Source organism: Calonectris borealis, chromosome 4 (assembly GCF_964195595.1).
Source record: "Calonectris borealis chromosome 4, bCalBor7.hap1.2, whole genome shotgun sequence".
In the NCBI taxonomy this organism is placed as follows: Eukaryota; Metazoa; Chordata; class Aves; order Procellariiformes; family Procellariidae; genus Calonectris; species Calonectris borealis.
In genome coordinates, this window is record NC_134315.1 from 76,604,940 (window position 1) to 76,618,148 (window position 13,209).

Here is a 13,209-nt window from a genome sequence, read left to right on the forward strand (position 1 = left end):
AAACAAGGAGAAGGGATAGACATATGGCCACCCACTTGGTTGTGCAAATTGTAAGAAGTGAAAATAACTTGTGACAGAATTGCCTGAAGGTTTCGTTTAGCCTGTGCACATGGCCTCAATAACACTGTGAAACAGTTTCTTTTACCCCCTCGAACCTACCCAACCCCTTCTGCTACGAAATCTGCAAAGCATTTTTCAAATTAAGTGTGCACTGTTTTCCTTTTAAGTTTCAGGAGCAAGTGGCTGAGAAAGACATGCTGAGAGATTGGAAACAATCTGCATCGGCAACAAAGGGAGATGCCTGCTGCTTTGCAAGCAACACAGAAAATATGCCAGCCGTGCAGAGCGCTCTGTGGCAGTAATTCCAGAGCTGACTGATGTTTATTTATGCTGTGCACTAGCCTTTCTCAGGCCGCTATGGGGAGGAGGGTGGATTTTAAGAGTCCTTGGAAAACTGTTGCAATATAGGTTATATTTCATTAGCACGTTGTCTGGGATTTGGAACTGACGTTTGCCTCTTGAGCCCAGATAATGAGCTGTCTGGAAGTGCTGTGCCTTGCTTCCCCGTGCAAGTGTAGGTGAATGGATATGTGTTTGGTGCAGCTCTTACAGCTGGGGATTTGAATGATCAAAACTGTCGTTCTGTCATAGTGGAAGAAATTAAATAGGGCCATTTGTACGTTCTGATGAAGAGCTGATAGTGTCAGAAATAATTTTGGCAGTCATTTTAATTTATGATAGCGGAGTGGCTTTTGCATCCTAAATAAGCATGGATCACTTAACCAAGTCAAGTAGTCAGCTGGTAAAACTATCTGGCGGAACAAGAAATGAATACAAAGAATGAATCACAAAAACAGTAGGGTTGTCATAACTGGATCATTCAAGAAAGATAATGCATGAATTTTGTAGAAGAGAAGAGTATGAGCTTTGTGTTTCTTGTGGAAACATAAAGTATTTGAAAGAAGACAGTGGATAGTTCGATACACGTCTGTAGTCTAGGTGGATAGGAAGGCATAAGGGAAGGTCCAGTAGTTGCTTCTGTTTTGCTGCTGTATACATCCTCTTAAACTTTTTCTGTGTATGGGTTCATATGAATGTACTTACTGAGGCTTGAAGGACTTTTGACTACAGCCTGTCTTACACAGTCTTATGTAGGAGCCGCTCCCTGATCCATACACAGGTTCAGTAATCCTCTGCATGCACCGATACATCTCTCTGCAGGGTTTACCTATATTAAATTGTTCAAGACAGCCAGGGGGCCAGAGCAGGTGTCAGTCAAGGAGGAGCCAGGATTGTGCCAGCAGACCCCTGACAACATGTGTTTTCTGGCTACTCCACGAGACTCGCAGTGGGAAGCAGTGAGTACTGCGGTCCTCAGGACTGCTGTGCTGGCTGCTGCAAATGCTGCATTGCGATCAGCCCACAGGCTGGGGAATGCGGCGGCTGGTTCCTTCCAAACCCACCCAGTCTGTTGCTGGGAATGTTCCCCAGGTCAAGGATCTTGGTTGTAGTGAGCTCATGAGCAGGTAGCATTGCAGGGGGGTAGCATATTAATAGTTTGAGAGCGCGCTATAAACTCTCTCTTCCAGCCAGGAAGAGATTAAAGATATAAATGATGTAACCTAATTCGAAAAAAGGGCAATGTTCCAGAAAATATTGTAGCCTTGCTTTTCTTTTCTAGCCTTGCTTTTGCATTTCTCAACATTGGTTAACGACCAAACAGAAAGAGAAGGGATGACATTTCGAAATGGGTGTCAAAAAGAAAGCAGTGTGATGATCTAGATCTTTGCGCTGATACTTAACCTTTCTACTATGAAATGGCTGAGGTTTACATAGTTGTAAATAAGATACAGCTATTGGCTTTTACCATTGCAGTCAAAACATTTCGTCACTTAGATGATAATATGTGGGGCTTTACGGATGGATGAAAGGTACTCCTGAAAAGTTTCAGTAATTCTGCAATGGCTAAAGTGAACTACATCATGGCTGTGTAGATCTGCGAGTGACAGTGACAAATACTGAAAGTCCAATGCCCGGCCCTTCAGCTTCTCTGACCATCCTCTATTAGATAGAAGAAACCCAGCTACTTTGAATTGCACACAGTATGGTTTTTGATCATAAAGTCAAACAGAAAATAAGGTGGTACGGTGCAGATGCAGGAATTCATGTACAAATGTAGTTGTGGAAAATAGCCAAGGCTAGCTATTACCCTCGTTTTGCCCCTGAAACTTTGTTCTTTATCAGCTGCCTGTGTTGAAATCAGTATTGAGAAGATTTTAGAAAAATAAAACAATACAAAGAACAAGTTTAGTAAGTTACATAGGATTCGAGGAAACAATCAAAATTCATAGCTGGCTGATAGAAAATCAGAAATCAGCATAGACTTAAAATACACAAGACAGATTGTTTCATTCTCTTGTGCTTTGATACACTGCACCAATATAAATGGTTTTATGTAATCACCCATTTAAAAAGAGCTGGCAAGACAGTAAATGTAATGCTAGAATTTTATACCAGATCCTTTTGTAATTTCTCTATTGATATAGCTCAGAATTGTTAATCCTATACAGTATTTAAAAAAAAAAAAAAAGAAAAAAAGAAGGGAAAAAAAAAATTTTTGTCCCAGGAGTCAGAGGGCTGGCTTAAAATTAGATTATTTTTCTTACTAGTTTGTCTCCCTTGTCGACCTTAGTATGATTTGAAACTTTTAGTTTGCAATCACATTGTATTTTTAAGTTTTCATCTGCAATTAGGAAGGTTGGATTTTTAATTACTTTTTTTAATAGTAAGAACAGGTAATAATTTGACATCAGGAGTTGATATTAAAAAGATAAGCAAAAAAATGAATCAGAGGTTCGTAGTAATTTGAGGTTGTCATCTTGAAGCTTGGTACCAATATGAGGAAATGGTGCAGCTATAATTAAGAATAGGTTTCAAAAAAAGGGTTTTAAAATAGTGGAAAGTACATAAACTTAATTTAAATTTAGTCTTCAATTCTCAAATATATTCTGTCATACTACATGGCTGGGTCTATCTACTCAAAACACTTCTTGACAGAGAATGCTTCAGCTGGAAAACTTTCACAGACAATATGCTGACAATAGATATAAAAGGCTTTCGCTTTACACAGGACCCTAAAACTATTGTTTCATTTGCATCTGATGCAGAATTTCTCCTGGAAATAGGTGGCTCAGGGAAGCAGTTAGGAAGAAGCGACTATAAGTTCTTCTGTTTCTTCAGGAAAGTTTATACAGCATTTGTATATGCCAAGAAGGAAGTCTAGGTGAAAAAGATTCAACTATCCCCAATGTATAAAGCTACACTCTTTAGCATTGTGCTAAAATTATTTTAGCTTAGGTTAACCATGCCTGTTTGCATTAAAACAGTGTCTTGCTTTTTCATGCCTTTCTGATTAAATACTGTCTATTCATTGTGCTCTAGAGCTGCATTCAGACTGATTTTATTTGGGTTTTTTTTTAGATTTTTTTTTTTTTTTTAAAAATGCATAAAGCTGAATCCAGTGCTTTTACCACGGATGTGCAGAGAGTTCCTAAATTTCCAAAGTGATGTTGACACTGACAAAAGTACTGGGAGCGGTTGGGGGAGGACAGCTCCATATTCTGGGAAGTGACTCCTGTGTCTTCCATATCCGACATCAGGAGCAAGCAGTGTCTGGGGCTAACACTGGGCTTCTCAGGGAGGTTGAATCTGCATTAATAGAAATAGCTGCTGTGCTAGTTAAATTCCACATCGGGATTGTAATGTCACACACTATCTTCTGCTAGAGCTTTCCATCTAGAGTAGTTTGTGACTGTGAAAGCACTGCAGTTAGGTTTTCCCCTTTCATTGTAATTTAGAAAGTCATCTGTGGTCTTACTCCAGTTACTCTCTGCATCGTTGTGATCTTTTATTCATGACACTGCTTGCAGGGGGAAAAGCCACGCAGAATTCTCCAGGATGTAGTCCATGGTAAATAGCATGTCCCCATATTAAAACAGCTGATAGCACACAACTCGTGAGGAAGAGAAATACGTGGAAGTGGAAAATGAGAAATAGAACGGAGTGAAAAGAAGTTTTTCTTCTCCTCTTCAACTTCTTAGAGGTAAAGTCCTTAAATTATTGAGCTGCAACTGACCTCTGGCTCTACTCATTCTTTGTCTTTTTGTTAGACTCTGAATTGTTAATAACACATAGTTCAAAATTTGCCCATAGACCCAGCAGCCCTTTTGCCTGGTGTGGGGAACATGTTTAGGAGATTCTGAGGACTCTGTTGCCCCCGGAGCATTGGCTGATATGGTGTATGCACCGCCTGTGTGGTGGGATCACAGCTATGCAGACCCCCCTACTTCATCTATGCGTAGCAACAGAAGTTGAAGAGCCAGCGTATCGACTTTTAGAGAGGTGGTTTCTGCGCCAGCTGTCTTGCAGCAATATAAAGCACAGTTTTAGGAGAAAGGGGCACTGGTTAGCGGGAAGCGGGATTCTGTGGGCTGAGAGTCAGATAAATTTGGCTCCCTTGTTGCACTTGTATTTGCAATTCTTGTGCTACTGATGTTTATTCTGGACCTTTGGTAGTTCAGAGTGCTGTTTTATTTTAAAGTAGTGCCAACTTTGATTACGATCTCACACACACTCACACCTAAAAAATATTTCATTTAGTCAGGCTACAAATTTTTTTTTTAATTTCAGACCTTTAAATATAGTGTGTAGACATTTTAATGCCTTCCTCATTTTTTCTCTTTCCTTCTTTCCTACCACAGAATTAACAAAGTTTTGTCCCATCACTTTTTCTTCTTGCCACTTTGTAATTCCTTAAAACTGAGGAATAAAAACCGAAAGTATAGAATGAAAAAAAGAAAAAAGGAAAATGGAGAATTGGGGAAGGAGGAGAGGGGGAAGAGATAGTGGGAGCTATTATTTTTTCCTGTTGAGCTTAGTAACAGGAGAATGGGGGGACCGACGTTTTTGGCATTTTTAATCTTAATGAGAAATACAAAACTTTCATGAAACATGGTTTTGAAGGCAGACCATTTTCAAATTAAATTTCCCTCAGCTCTAGCTCTAACAGCTTTTGCTTTCACCTGTCAAATAACAGGAGGCTTTAAAGGCTGTTGATTCGCTCCAATCCAACAGCAGTTACAAGCATGTGACTTCAAGTATTTTCAAGTAGTCTTTTCAGGATCAGCTTAATTGATGTCCTGCAGGACTGTGGATGTAGTTAAAGTTAAGTACGTGATTAAGTGGATTGTTGGAACCAAGCCAGAACACGTAACACCTTGCAGAATCCACTTCTTAGTCTGAATATGTGTAATATGCAGTCATGAAGAATTGTCTCTTTCTTCTAAGAGAGAAATTCTCCTATTCCAAACTCCCTGCTCTTCCTTGTTTTTGTTCTTTAAATGTGCTCTCTTTCTAAGCCCACCTCTCCTTGAACTCCCCTTCTAAACATAAAAATACTGAAACACATATGCTCCTTATTTTTTGACTGTGCACAGGTGAATGTTTTCCTCTCTCCAGCTGCATAGAAACCAAATATCAGCTCAGCAATGTTACTTTTTTTTTCTAATTGATATTCCAAAATGGCTTTTCCATAGGACTTTTTGTTAAAAGTGAATAGCTGGAAAAAAAGAAATATAAAAAAGAGACTCATACCTTTTCTGTTATGATAATTTTTTCACAGTAGACTGTAGCATACGTGTTGCTTTCCTGGGACACTGATAGTTTGCTTAGGTGTTTAGAATGTGATAATGCTGGTTTGCATTTACAAGGACTAATAACAGGAATCCAGGAATAGATAAACATGACGGGGGATTTCCATCGCCTTAGCCAGCTATTCAGAAAGTGGGAGAATTGAACAATACTTACAGTATGTTTTAACAATAAAAAATCCTGGACAACTGGACTTCAGCACTGCTTGTTCTGCAGTTAATTTTGGATAGGAAAAGTTCAAGCAATTTTGGCGCTCTCATCAGGCGGGATCCTGGGATTAATTATTATTCAGTAATCAAATTTTGGTTTTTTTTTTGATAGAAATGCTGTGAGAGGAAAAGCTATTACATTGTCATATTGTTTTAAAGGCTGAGAGTTTTTGTTTGGATGACTCCATTATAAGTGTTTTGCTAATCCTTTGCCAATTAGGTAGAGTCTGTTTTCAGCAAAAGTTGCTTGTGTTACTTGCCATGATCCTTTGCCTCATCATCTGAGAAGGTGCAACTGCAAATCGTTATTTTATACTTACATGACTGCGTGATAAAGTTAGCTGGCACACAGCATGAAGACAATAAATCTAAAGCTTTTATATTTAAAAGCATTTTGCTTTTATTAACCTTTGTTAGTTAGAACAACTGCTATGCTTCAGAGGTACCAGAGAATTTCACCTCCTCCAGCTCCTCTATTATAACAGCTGAACTATATGTTTTTTCTAGTGTGTAAGCGAAAGCATGCTCAGTTCTCTGGCTGCAAGTATTTAACAAAGAGCAGAATTTAAAGACAAACTGTGATACCTTTATTTGCACTGTAGAAAATTTTACTGTGTGACTAGTGCTAGTACAGTCTACCTGAACCCAGCCTTTCCTCCAAACTGCAAATCTGATACTCTTGCTAGATTCGGATCTGGATTAGGAGGAAAAAAAAAGTCCCTATGCAGTTTGCTGCTTCAAGGAACATACATATCTTTTCCTTAACTGTCTGGAGCAGGTCTACTGGTAATCTCCTCAGGTTTGGTGTTGCCAGCCTGTATCCCTTTGCTGCATTCACTTTCATTACTTGCTTTTGAGCAATCCTGGTGAGGGGGATTTTTCACTTTAGCCCAGACTTGTTTGTAACTGTAAGGGAGAAGTGTTGCAGTGGTAAGGAAGAAGCAGGGGAGCTCGAAGGAAGGTGATTCTGGAAGAAGCGAGGACTCAGAGCGTTGATACAACTTCTACTTGTACTTTTGCATCGTTTTCTCTCAAATCATAAATTGTGTTCTGCATAGAAATTATTTCCCTTGGCAACTGTTGTATTTCCTGGTGAAGCGATGTGGAAACTGTACAGAACCCAAGTTCTGGGCAGTCTGGGAAGGAGATTCTCCTAAGGACACGATGACAAGTTTTGACTTTTGCAATAAAAACTTGCAAATGTGTTAATTTTATAAAATAATTCTGCATCAGCCGTATCTTGAACATGCTTCCGTGTTAGGAAACGTAAATTCTTTACATTTTATTTGATTCTTCTGTATCTTTTTAGAAACAAAATGCCTGTTTTTCTGTGACAGTGACCTGCAAATATATCCATTCTGTTGAGACCTCTGCTCAGTATGGGATTCTCAGAATAACGTGCCTACCTTTTTCTTAAGATCAGGATCACTCTGATATAGAATCATAGGATCATTAAGGTTTGGAAAAGACCTCTAAGATCATCGAGTCCAACCGTCAACCCAACACTACCATGCCCACGGCACCATGTCCCTAAGCACCTCATCTACACGTCTTTTAAATACTTCCAGGGATGGTGACTCCACCACTTCCCTGGGCAGCCTGTTCCAAGGCCTGACCAGTCTTTCAGTAAAGAAATTTCTCCTAATGTCCAGTCTAAACCTCCTTTGGCGCAACTTGAGGCCATTTCCTCTCGTCCTATCGCTAGTTACTTGGGAGAAGAGACCAACCCCCACCTCGCTACAACCTCCTTTCAGGTAGTTGTAGAGTGCGATGAGGTCTCCCCTCAGCCTCCTCTTCTCCAGGCTAAACAACCCCAGTTCCCTCAGCCGCTCCTCATCAGACTTGTGCTCCAGGCCCTTCACCAGCTTCGTTGCCCTCCTCTGGACACGCTCCAGCACCTCCATGTCCTTCTTGTAGCAAGGGGCCCAAAACTGAACACAGTATTCGAGGTGCGGCCTCACCAGTGCCTGAGTACAGGGGCACGATCACCTCCCTGCTCCTGCTGGCCACACTATTTCTGATACAGGCCAGGATGCCGTTGGCCTTCTTGGCCACCTGGGCACAGGGCCGGCTCATGTTCAGCCGGTTGTTGGCCAGCACCCCCAGGTCCTTTTCCTCCGGGTAGCTTTCCAGCCACTCTTCCCCAAGCCTGTAGCGTTGCATGGGGTTGTTGTGGCCGAAGTGCAGGACCCGGCACTTGGCCTTGTTGAACCTCATACATGGCCTCAGCCCATCGATCCAGCCTGTCCAGGTCCCTCTGCAGAGCCTTCCTACCCTCCAGCAGATCAACACTCCCGCCCAGCTTGGTGTCATCTGCAAACTTACTGAGGGAGCACTCGATCCCCTCATCCAGATAGGGATGAACAGGGAAGACTTTCTGAACCATAGTTTGCATTCCAAGGATTTCCTGAGTCCTTGCAAAAGTAGCCAGCTTTTTCCTGAATTGCTTTGCTGTCCCTCTTTTCCAGTAAGTTTGTCCTGTTGAGAAGAGGTAGCACCAGTTTCAGTGCAGCAGTTGGTACTTCTGTCTTTGAGATGACTACACATTACATCTTTTCAATTTCTTGTTGACTGATACATGTACTGTTCCTTAAGGGGAGTCCTGAGTCTTTACCCATTCATCTTCTACTGCTTGTAATTTTTCTTAGAGAAGTAAGAGCATTTTTTATTCTGTCATGTTAGCTTCTACAGTTGTTTCCAATATAAAAAGGAAAAAATGGCCTGTATTGTTTTCTAACCAGTAGTTCATTAATCTTTCTCTGAGATCCTGTCTTCTCTGAATAATTGTTTTGAGATAACGGTGGGTACTGTCACGTTTGTCAACTCCATGCATGTTAAGCTGGCCCTCGCTAACATTGTAGCCAAGTGGTGAAACTCTTCATAGTTCTTGCGTCTTTTTCCCCAAATTCTGAGCACTTTTGCAGTTGATGATGTTGGCTACAGTGTATTTTTTGTAATTCTGACTTTGAAATCTGTATGTCTTTTTACCTCATTTGATTTTCTTAGAACATTTTGGATTTTTATTAATGTCTGTAATGGCAGAGGACCATCCCTCTTCCAGAAACCAGCTTATTTTGCATGGCAAGTTCCATGTGCCTTGTCAAAGGTTAGCTCTGGGTCATTTTATGGTGTCTACTGGAGTGTTTTGATCCCAGTTGTGATGCCTGGTCTGTTACCAGAGCCAGTTGTTACGTGCTTGTCTCCGCAGCCTTACACTGGCAGCACACAGTTCTGTGTTACTGCCTTCTCACTGTACTCTGTTGAAAAATTTGTCTTTTACATTTCATTTTTTTGCATGGGGTGCATTTCTCCTCGGATTCCTGTGTTGCCATTTCACAGTCAGTGTCCTCTGCCTGAATGAACTAAAACCTCCTCCAAATCTCAAGTGCTTCAACATACGTCACTGTCAGGCACCTTCTGACAGTCTCCCGTGATGCTCGTCTCAGATGAGGCCTCTGACAAGCGGTTGTTGAAGAGAAAAAAGATAACATACGTTACATGAATCAACTACTCATTTACTACTGATACGGGGCTAAAGAATCAGTATGTATCTCATCCCTGCAGTCAACATAAAAAACACCATAAAAAGTGATTTTGAGTTCTCAGTTTTCAACAGGACTGCATTAAAAACCAGGTACTTGTTCATTCATTTTAATGGTGGCAGCCAGTAAAGGGAGATACTCGTGTGTTAGCATCCTGATGGTGTTTTTCAGGTATTTTATATTAATTAAATTGAACTAACACATCTTAAAAAGAAATCTGTTTTGCCCGTCAGGACAGAAATATGAAAGCAACTAATTCACTGCATAGCTGGAAAATAGCAGAATGTCAAAGGCGGCTCCTGCAAATGCATTGGGAGTCAGTGAGTCTTGCTTTTGCAGATATTCTTACATGTGCGGTTAAACTGCATGGGCAGAGAGATATTTTCGGGAAATTAAGTTGCCACAAGGTGGTGGAGACGAGGCTGGCATTATTCATAGGTATTGAACTGTGATCAGTAAGCCTTGTCTCAGCTGGAATAATTTATCTATAGCTGCTATGCTGGAAGACTTGCTTTACTTTAAAAAAAAAAAAAAAACCAAACAAAAGTCCATTACTGTACTGTCTGTACTAAAATGTCTGTACTAAAATATAAAGATTCATATACCAGAATTAATTCTTTTTAACCTGGGATTGAAGCTGGGCCATGCTGATAGTGCTCACTGCGTGTGTCGTCTGCTTCCTCCAATGCATACTAATGCTGGAGCTCAGTAGAAAAGTTTGGGAGTGCCATGCCCCAGCTGGTAGCACAAAGGCCTTGGGAGAACAGGGGTGCTGGGACTATCCTGACAGCCTGGTGGCAATTCCTTGGCTTGGATATTCCCTGATTAATAAGATGGATCAGCAACTCTAGCAGGTGCCCTTTGAAAGCCAGACACAGCTGAATTTTGCACCCAGAGTAGCCCAACCCTAGAGTGCTCACTGTTCCTCATTGTTTTTTTCCTCCCATGACACTTGACGTTGGTATTTCACAAATTTCCTCTGTTGGGCATGCCATGTGCTCCTGTCGCTGGCCTCTAGTGCCTGTTGAGGGAAGGAAGCCAGGGGAGGAGGTGGGGAGTGAGAAGGTGATCAGTCTTTTCTGGACTCTTAGATGGTTGTGTGTAGTTGAAGATGGCTGGCCCAATGCAGGTGGTTCTTTTCCATTTTATTAAAAAATGCATATATGTTTAAGAACAAGGAGATAACTGGCCTAAATATGCTTCTTTTTGGAATTTAAAAGGAAATAGGTTTGTCCCATTACCTCAATCATTATATAAGATGAAACAGATTTTGATATCTGATGTCTGATTGTTCTGTGAAAGCAGATTTCTCAATCTCTTGCTGTCAATGTTTAAAAATGCCATGTCATAAGAGCAGTCCTTTTATATGGCTTCCGATGGTGTTTTTTTTTTTTTTTCCCCTGACTGCCAAGGACTAATCTGGGTGGAGGGAAGGACTTCAGAATAATTTCCTAAAAAGCTAAAGGAACTCAGAAGAGAGGGAAGCGGAAAGTGGGCTGCAGTTCCTGCCAGCTGGCCGCAGCTCAGCCCCAGCGAGACAGCCCGTACTGCCAGTCCCCAGGAATGCTCTGGCAGCTGGTGCCTTCCCCAGCCCACCCGCTCCCAGGTGGGGGAAGGCAAGCGAAGCGGTCCTTTCCTTACTGGGATTTGCCACGTGATATATTGGACTATTTTAGATATATTACATTAATATTTCTGGCTTTAAATTGGGAACGGCTGTGGTTAAAGTATCCTGGAATCTGTGGTCAAATAGTTGGTGTTGGCAATTTCTGTGGTCACATATTTGGTAGCTAATGCTTTTTATGAATTCCAGATTTTTCTCCTCTGGGATAATTGTGCCTCCGGAGCTAATGCTGGAAGGCTGTCGCTTGGTCATGTTTGTTGCTTTCTCCTTGAAGACACAGCTCTTCTTTTACTTCTGCCACAGATACACTGGTGGGAAAACAACAGAACATCCCTGCAGCTACATCTAGTACATCTATCTGTACAAGTGAGCACACGTTTCCCCCAGAATATGTTGTTTTGTGCTACACTGTCAGTATATTGATTTGCTTTAAAGCTCGTGCTGAAAGGACTCCTAGTGAGTGCTATTGGTTTGCTTAGGAGGTGGAATTACTCATCTTTTCTGAACGAGAAGAACTATGTTCTGAAATATGCTGTTTTAATTCAGTGAAGCTGGGCTGATTAATCCAACCTAAAGATCGCACCCAGTGAGGTCTTTTTCATTCAAGGGAGAAATGGCAGTGGCTGACTACTAAATGGGACAAATAAAATCAGCTGTTATGAAAAAAAAAACCCACAACATTCAGTGAATTTCTGCTCTATATTTGGGAAGGCCCTGAATGGGCCACTTCCCCATCGAGAACACGATGCAGGCATGTATTTGATGCCAGTGCAGAAACTGGTAAAATTACATAGCACTGTCCAGTCTTTTCAAGGGCAACTCCCAGGCACGTGTCTTAGCAAGATATTTTGAATTCTTTCAGCCTGTGATACTCTGATATTTGTTACAAATCTAGGAACATAGAGAAGTCTGCAGAAATTATACAAATTGGATTTATCAATATTTAAAGGAAGCAGACATGGTGATTTGGTTGACCATAGCCTGGTTAAATACACATCATGTAAAGTCAGGCAAAGGTGGACAAGAACTGTGGGGTGTTTTTAGGAAAGGAAAAAAGGGGGGGATAGGAGCATAATGGATGCCAATGAGCTCAAGGAAACTAAATCTTTTTAAAGAAGTCTAGTTTTTTTTAGATTGTACATTTTGCTGGCAAAAGTAGCCTATTATAATAATACATTTAGATGTTGATGAAGTTCTGAATTTAGTAATGCATCAAATCTTGTTTAATCAATCACCAGTATACAATAAATGCTGTATATTTTAAGTGGATTTAAAGTGTGCTTGAGTAAAAATTATATATATTTGTAGACAGGAGTACTCGCTTTATTTTTGCTTGTACTCTTACACTAGTGGAAGAAAATCAAAGGAAAGTTTTTAACAATCAAGTTGTGCAAAAGATGCTTTTCATTTACCAGTGCCTATGTACTATTGGAAATCAGAGTATATAGCCATGAAGGCCAGCTGTTTTCTCCTTATGGCATTAGTAACAAGAAAAAACCAAACCAATATGCCTTGTTTAGAGTATTTCTGGGACAAATTTCCCAGGATTTTCCTACTGCTTTTTCATTTCTTTACATAAAATACCCATAACCCCTCTTCCTTGATGAGGTGGCAAAACATCCAAATAGACTGGCTGATTTTTATGAGATGGATTTCTAGCTCTCCTTTTCTTCATTGTACTGAAATGCATTTTTCTGCCTACTAATTACTAAAAGGATATGCAATCTGAGAGTATCAGACATTTCTGTGTTTCATTAAATTAGGCTGAGGCTGCAGTGAAAAAGTGGAAGATGATGATTCTTGGCTGTTCTCTTCTTTTGTCCTGACATACTTGCGGAAAGAAAGAAAAAATCTCCTTTGCTTGTGTGAGACTGGTTTGTTTGTGTGCAGGTTTGTGCATGTGTATAGATGTCTGTGTATGCCATATAACCAGGAAAAACACTGCCTTAAAGATACTGAACTTAGTTCCTTTACTCTTTTTGGTTGGCCGGAATTCACATTTCAAAATCATTCACCATATTGGCATGAGTGAGAAATTTCATGTGACTTAACAGCAGTTTGGAGAATTAGGGAAAACATCAAAAACTGCAAGACTGTTCATTGACACGCAAAATATGCAATGCTG